Source organism: Penaeus vannamei, chromosome 7 (assembly GCF_042767895.1).
Source record: "Penaeus vannamei isolate JL-2024 chromosome 7, ASM4276789v1, whole genome shotgun sequence".
NCBI classification, from domain to species: domain Eukaryota; kingdom Metazoa; phylum Arthropoda; class Malacostraca; order Decapoda; family Penaeidae; genus Penaeus; species Penaeus vannamei.
The window spans coordinates 36,781,004-36,788,503 of NC_091555.1; positions in this window are offsets into that span (position 1 = coordinate 36,781,004).

The window sequence follows — 7,500 nt, forward strand, 5'->3', positions numbered from 1 at the left end:
ATGATATCAAGGAACACATACTATTTTGAAAAAAAGTAAAAGAAGACCTAATAGGGGAGGCCATTTTCAATGTCAATGTCAATGACCTTACCTGGAAATCTTGCGTATGTGTACAGATGCGGCTGCATCCATGACCGGGAAGGTGAAGGGACTAGTGGCAAGGATTAAGAAGGTAAATCCTGTTGTGGGGTGGACTCACTGCATTATTCACAGAGAATCACAAACATCAAAGAAAATGAGCTCATAACTTTACGGAATTCTGGAAGATGCCATTAAAGTAATCAACTTTATTAAGTCGAGGCCACTTTGCGAGTTGCGAGTTGAGGCAGCTTCCTTCCTATCAGAACAAGAGTCTGCTTTTGCCACATGTTTTGAAAACACTACTTGGCTATCCCAACTGGAATATCTTGCAGACATATTCAGTAAACTCAATGAGTTAAATATGTTTCTGCAAGGTAAGGACACAAACAATGTCAGCCTGTATGACAAAGTTGCTGGTTTTCAAAAGAAAGTAGAACTATGAAAGCAAACATGCTCAAGGGGAGAGTTTATGTGCTTTCCTCTGTCAGATGCACACTTTTCCAATAATAGTTCCGAGAAAGGCACTGTGAAACTAGTAATTATGGAACATTTGACCAGCCTAATTATTGCTTTTGTCTTAATTTCCTGGCATACTTGAACGATCAGAACATCTGGATTGGATCAGAAATCCATTGGTTTGTGAATACGAGAAGCTTCCTATTTGTTTCCAAGAAACACTTACAGAAGTGGGTGCGAACCGTGGCCTTTAATTATTTGAAAGCTCAAATGCCACTCACTTCTGGAGCTCTGTGATGAAGGAGCACCGTGACAGGAACATGGATTTAGAAAAACTTTTGCCATTTCGGTCTACCTATCTTTGTGAGGCGTCTTTCTCTGCACTGAGCGTTATAAAATTGAAACAGAAACAAACTAAATGTGAACCTGGAACAAAGCCTGACCACTGCAGTAACCTCGATATCGCCAAAGATGGAAAAAAATCATCAGTGATCAGCCTCACATCTTACATTAAGCTGTGTATTTTTTCATTTTGATTTTACATCATTTTTTTATTCTTTTAATAAAATCGAATTTATTGACCAACACTCCTGCAATTCAGTCTTTTCATAACTGTTATATTATTTGCATTATCCTAAATAAAACAGATTGTTTAGTCATGGTGGTCGGGGGGGGGGGGGGGTACATAACAGTACAGGAATTTAATAAATAGTACAATAGGCGAAAATGTTTAGAGAACACTGGCTTAAGCATTGGCACGTTGCATTATATCCTAACTGTTCGCTCTGGCCATCTTTAAACAGCTATGATACTTCAAATGTGTTGGTATAATATACAATGATTCTTATATCAATCTATGATTTACCCTGAATTAGATTTTAACAGTTATTGTTGTAAGGACACATTCATAGCTACATTCCTAATATCTCTGAAGAATGTATGAAGCTATTTTCCATGCCAAAAACTCTTAAAAGTTAATGCACCTTCATGCAGAGTTTTTATTCCTAAATGTAACTATTTAAAACACATCGAAGTGACTACACGACCATTTAGCATATATATATATATATATATATATATATATATATATATATATATATATATATATATATATATATATATACATATATATATATAGGTATGTAATATATATATATATATATATATATATATATATATATATATATATATATATATATATATATATATATAATGTATATGTATATGTATATATATGCATATATATTTTTATATATATATATATATATATATATATATATATATATATATATATATATCTATATCTATATCTGTATATATATCTATATCCATATCTATCTATCTATCTATCTATTTATCTATCTATCTATCTATCTATCTATCTATCTATCTATCTATATATATATATATATATGTATATATATATTTCAACTGTTATTATGATATTCTAATGTATTTTGTCATATTTTGTTCTAATATTTTGCAACATTTAGCACCTGGAGAAATCGTTAGTAATACAAATGGGATTCACACAGTTAGGGAATTTGTGGAATCACAAGTGAGTGCAAGCATTTGGCAAGAAGTCATATGGATATGGGTTTGCACATATTGATGTGAATGACAATAAGGATTTATTAAATGAAGATATTCTGGCAATTTATTCATCAGCACAGAAGAAATTCTAAAACTATCTAGGAAAAAAGAAAGAAAGAAAAATATATATATTTTTTTTATTAAACAGAGGAGTTTGTATATACAAATATATACATACAAACTCATATATAAAAATGTATAAACGCACACAAACATATACATATATATATATATATATATATATATATATATATATGTATATATATATATATATATATATATATATATATATCTATATATACATATATATATATACATATATATATATATATATATATATATATATATATATATATACAGATATATACATATATATATATATATATATATATATATATATATACATATATATATATATATATATATATATATATATATATATATATGTGTGTGTGTGTGTGTGTGTGTGTGTGTGTGTGTGTGTGTGTGTGTGTGTGTGTGTGTGTGAATGAGTGTGTCTCTCACGCATCCTCTCCCTGTCTCTCGTCTCTCACGCATCCTCTCCCCGTCTCCCGTCTCTCACGCATCCTCTCCCCGTCTCCCGTCTCTCACGCATCCTCTCCCCGTCTCTCGTCTCTCACGCATCCTCTCCCCGTCTCCCGTCTCTCACGCATCCTCTCCCCGTCTCCCGTCTCTCACGCATCCTCTCCCCGTCTCTCGTCTCTCACGCATCCTCTCCCCGTCTCCCGTCTCTCACGCATCCTCTCCCCGTCTCCCGTCTCTCACGCATCCTCTCCCCGTCTCCCGTCTCTCACGCATCCTCTCCCCGTCTCCCGTCTCTCACGCATCCTCTCCCCGTCTCCCGTCTCTCACGCATCCTCTCCCCGTCTCCCGTCTCTCACGCATCCTCTCCCCGTCTCCCGTCTCTCACGCATCCTCTCCCCGTCTCTCGTCTCTCACGCATCCTCTCCCCGTCTCCCGTCTCTCACGCATCCTCTCCCCGTCTCCCGTCTCTCACGCATCCTCTCCCCGTCTCTCGTCTCTCACGCATCCTCTCCCCGTCTCCCGTCTCTCACGCATCCTCTCCCCGTCTCCCGTCTCTCACGCATCCTCTCCCCGTCTCTCGTCTCTCACGCATCCTCTCCCCGTCTCCCGTCTCTCATGCATCCTCTCCCCGTCTCCCGTCTCTCACGCATCCTCTCCCCGTCTCTCGTCTCTCACGCATCCTCTCCCCGTCTCCCGTCTCTCACGCATCCTCTCCCCGTCTCCTGTCTCTCACGCATCCTCATTCCATCTCCCGTCTCTCACGCATCCTCATTCCGTCTCCCGTCTCTCACGCATCCTCATTCCATCTCCCGTCTCTCACGCATCCTCACCCTGTCTCCCGTTTCTCAAGCATCCTCATCCTGTCTCCCGTCTCTCATGCATCCTCATTCCGTCTCCCGTCTCTCACGCATCCTCTCCCTGTCTCTCGTCTCTCACGCATCCTCTCCCCGTCTCTCGTCTCTCACGCATCCTCTCCCCGTCTCCCGTCTCTCACGCATCCTCTCCCCGTCTCTCGTCTCTCACGCATCCTCTTCCCGTCTCTCGTCTCTCACGCATCCTCTCCCCGTCTCCCGTCTCTCACGCATCCTCTCCCCATCTCCTGTCTCTCACGCATCCTCATTCCGTCTCCCGTCTCTCACGCATCCTCACCTTGTCTCCCGTTTCTCACGCATCCTCATCCTGTCTCCCGTCTCTCACGCATCCTCATCCCGTCTCCCGTCTCTCACGCATCCTCATTCCGTCTCCCGTCTCTCACGCATCCTCATCCCGTCTCCCGTCTCTCACGCATCCTCATTCCGTCTCCCGTCTCTCACGCATCCTCATTCCGTCTCCCGTCTCTCACGCATCCTCATCCCGTCTCCCGTCTCTCACGCATCCTCATTCCGTCTCCCGTCTCTCACGCATCCTCATTCCGTCTCCCGTCTCTCACGCATCCTCATCCCATCTCCCGTCTCTCACACATCCTCATTCCGTCTCCCGTCTCTCACGCATCCTCACCCTGTCTCCCGTCTCTCACGCATCCTCATCCCGTCTCCCGTCTCTCACGCATCCTCATCCCATCTCCCGTCTCTCACACATCCTCATTCCGTCTCCCGTCTCTCACGCATCCTCACTCCGTCTCTCATCTCTCATGCATCCTCATTCCGTCTCCCGTCTCTCACGCATCCTCATCCCGTCTCCCGTCTCTCACGCATCCTCATTCCGTCTCCCGTCTCTCACGCATCCTCACTCCATCTCCCGTCTCTCACGCATCCTCACTCCATCTCCTGTATCTCACGCATCCTCATTCCGTTTCCCGTCTCTCACGCATCCTCATTCCGTCTCCCGTCTCTCACGCATCCTCACCCTGTCTCCCGTCTCTCACGCATCCTCATCCCGTCTCCTGTCTCTCACGCATCCTCTCCCCATCTCCCGTCTCTCACGCATCCTCACCCTGTCTTCCGTCTCTCACGCATCCTCATCCCGTCTCCCGTCCCTCACGCATCCTCATCCCGTCTCTCGTCTCTCACGCATCCTCTCCCCGTCTCCCGTCTCTCACGCATCCTCTCCCCGTCTCCCGTCTCTCACGCATCCTCACTCCATCTCTCGTCTTTCACGCATCCTCTCTCCGTCTCCCGTCTCTCACGTATCCTCACCCTGTCTCCCGTCTCTCACGCATTCTCTCCCCGTCTCCCGTCTCTCACGCATCCTCTCCCCGTCTCCCGTCTCTCACGCATCCTCTCCCCGTCTCCCGTCTCTCACGCATCCTCTCCCCGTCTCCCGTCTCTCATGCATCCTCTCCCCATCCCTCGTCTCTCACGCATCCTCTCCCCGTCTCCCGTCTCTCACGCATCCTCTCCCCATCCCTCGTCTCTCACGCATCCTCTCCCCGTCTCCCGTCTCTCACGCATCCTCTCCCCGTCTCTTGTCTCTCACGCATCCTCTCCCCGTCTCCCGTCTCTCACGCATCTTCATTCCGTCTCCCTTCTCTCACGCATCCTCTTCCCGTCTCCCGTCTCTCACGCATCCTCACCCTGTCTCCCGTCTCTCACGCATCCTCATCCCGTCTCCCGTCTCTCACGCATCCTCATCCCATCTCCCGTCTCTCACACATCCTCATTCCGTCTCCCGTCTCTCACGCATCCTCACTCCGTCTCTCATCTCTCATGCATCCTCATTCCGTCTCCCGTCTCTCACGCATCCTCATCCCGTCTCCCGTCTCTCACGCATCCTCATTCCGTCTCCCGTCTCTCACGCATCCTCACTCCATCTCCCGTCTCTCACGCATCCTCACTCCATCTCCTGTATCTCACGCATCCTCATTCCGTTTCCCGTCTCTCACGCATCCTCATTCCGTCTCCCGTCTCTCACGCATCCTCACTCCATCTCCCGTCTCTCACGCATCCTCACTCCATCTCCTGTATCTCACGCATCCTCATTCCGTTTCCCGTCTCTCACGCATCCTCACCCTGTCTTCCGTCTCTCACGCATCCTCATCCCGTCTCCCGTCCCTCACGCATCCTCATCCCGTCTCTCGTCTCTCACGCATCCTCTCCCCGTCTCCCGTCTCTCACGCATCCTCTCCCCGTCTCCCGTCTCTCACGCATCCTCACTCCATCTCTCGTCTTTCACGCATCCTCTCTCCGTCTCCCGTCTCTCACGTATCCTCACCCTGTCTCCCGTCTCTCACGCATTCTCTCCCCGTCTCCCGTCTCTCACGCATCCTCTCCCCGTCTCCCGTCTCTCACGCATCCTCTCCCCGTCTCCCGTCTCTCACGCATCCTCTCCCCGTCTCCCGTCTCTCATGCATCCTCTCCCCATCCCTCGTCTCTCACGCATCCTCTCCCCGTCTCCCGTCTCTCACGCATCCTCTCCCCATCCCTCGTCTCTCACGCATCCTCTCCCCGTCTCCCGTCTCTCACGCATCCTCTCCCCGTCTCTTGTCTCTCACGCATCCTCTCCCCGTCTCCCGTCTCTCACGCATCTTCATTCCGTCTCCCTTCTCTCACGCATCCTCTTCCCATCTCCCGTCTCTCACGCAATCTCTCCCCGTCTCCCGTCTCTCACGCATCCTCTCCCCGTCTCCCGTCTCTCACGCATCCTCTCCCCGTATCCCGTCTCTCACGCATCCTCACTCCGTCTCCCGTCTCTCACGTATCCTCACCCTGTCTCTCACGCATCTTCACCCCGTTTCTCACATACCTGAAATTTTCCTTACTCTCCTCGCCCAAGTTTCCTAAGTCGTCCCCTTCCTTCCTGTCCTTCCTTAACCTTTTCCTACAGGTCCAAACGATGACCCACCACTGCCGTCTGACTCAACACACATACATACATACCTCCACATACACTCGGGGATTTACACTCGGGGGATGATTTCGTCTAAATAGCTCATGGTATGGTATCAGCATGCCTTCCGTTAGCTTTATTGCTCCTTTAGTTTATGATTTTACTAGTTTTATAATTTATTCTGTTCGTTTTTTGTTCTTATTAGCCCCACTGAGGCTTGCACTGCAATATATAGCACACCGCTCACGTTATTGTTACTTCATTACCAGTTTTATTGCGCTTGATGTTTTATTTTGTATGTCATTTTTTGTTGATTTTGTATGGGTTGTCAGCTGCATTTCCTTAGATTTCACGTAATTATTTTTATCGAATCTTTCAATTTTGTTATTTTAATTACTAGCGGGCAACCCCTTTGTTTACATATTTGTTTTTGTAAGGCGTTCCCTTAGGCCTTCGCTGCGACCGCTTTGGTTTCGCATATTATTTATGCAGCTGGCTTTCTCCTACATTTTTTGTGTTTTATATTTTACGTTTTGGTGTGTCATTTTATGCCCACTTCACGCGAGACTTCTGATTCAGTTTTGCTTTCATTTTATTTCTTAAAAGTCTAGTTAGTCCATGCACCTTTTCATTCTGTTGTATATCGTTTTAATTTTATTATGTATCTTATGTGGTTAGCTGTTTTATTTTTGTTACTGATATTTCTTTTATCTTTTCTTTTGTTTTAGTAATTTACTTTTTATTAAGCACTTTGATTTTCTCGGGTGACTTAAATCTAAAACTGTATGCCCTGTATGTGGGATTCGAACCCCGTCCTTTTACAAAATAAAGAGTGTCAGCCGGACTTTTGGTGTGGTCACTACCCTTTTCCCGAGAGTCGTCCTGGAGTACCCCAGCCGGAAGGAAAACACAACAAAGGTGGTAAATGAGCTTTCCCACGTATTACTTGCCACAGTTAGGAGCTGGGACGAACGCAATCTTTATTTACTTAATGATGTTTTCATTTACCTTTTCTGCCATTGAATTAACTTTAACCTGATCTCAACATTTATAATGAAC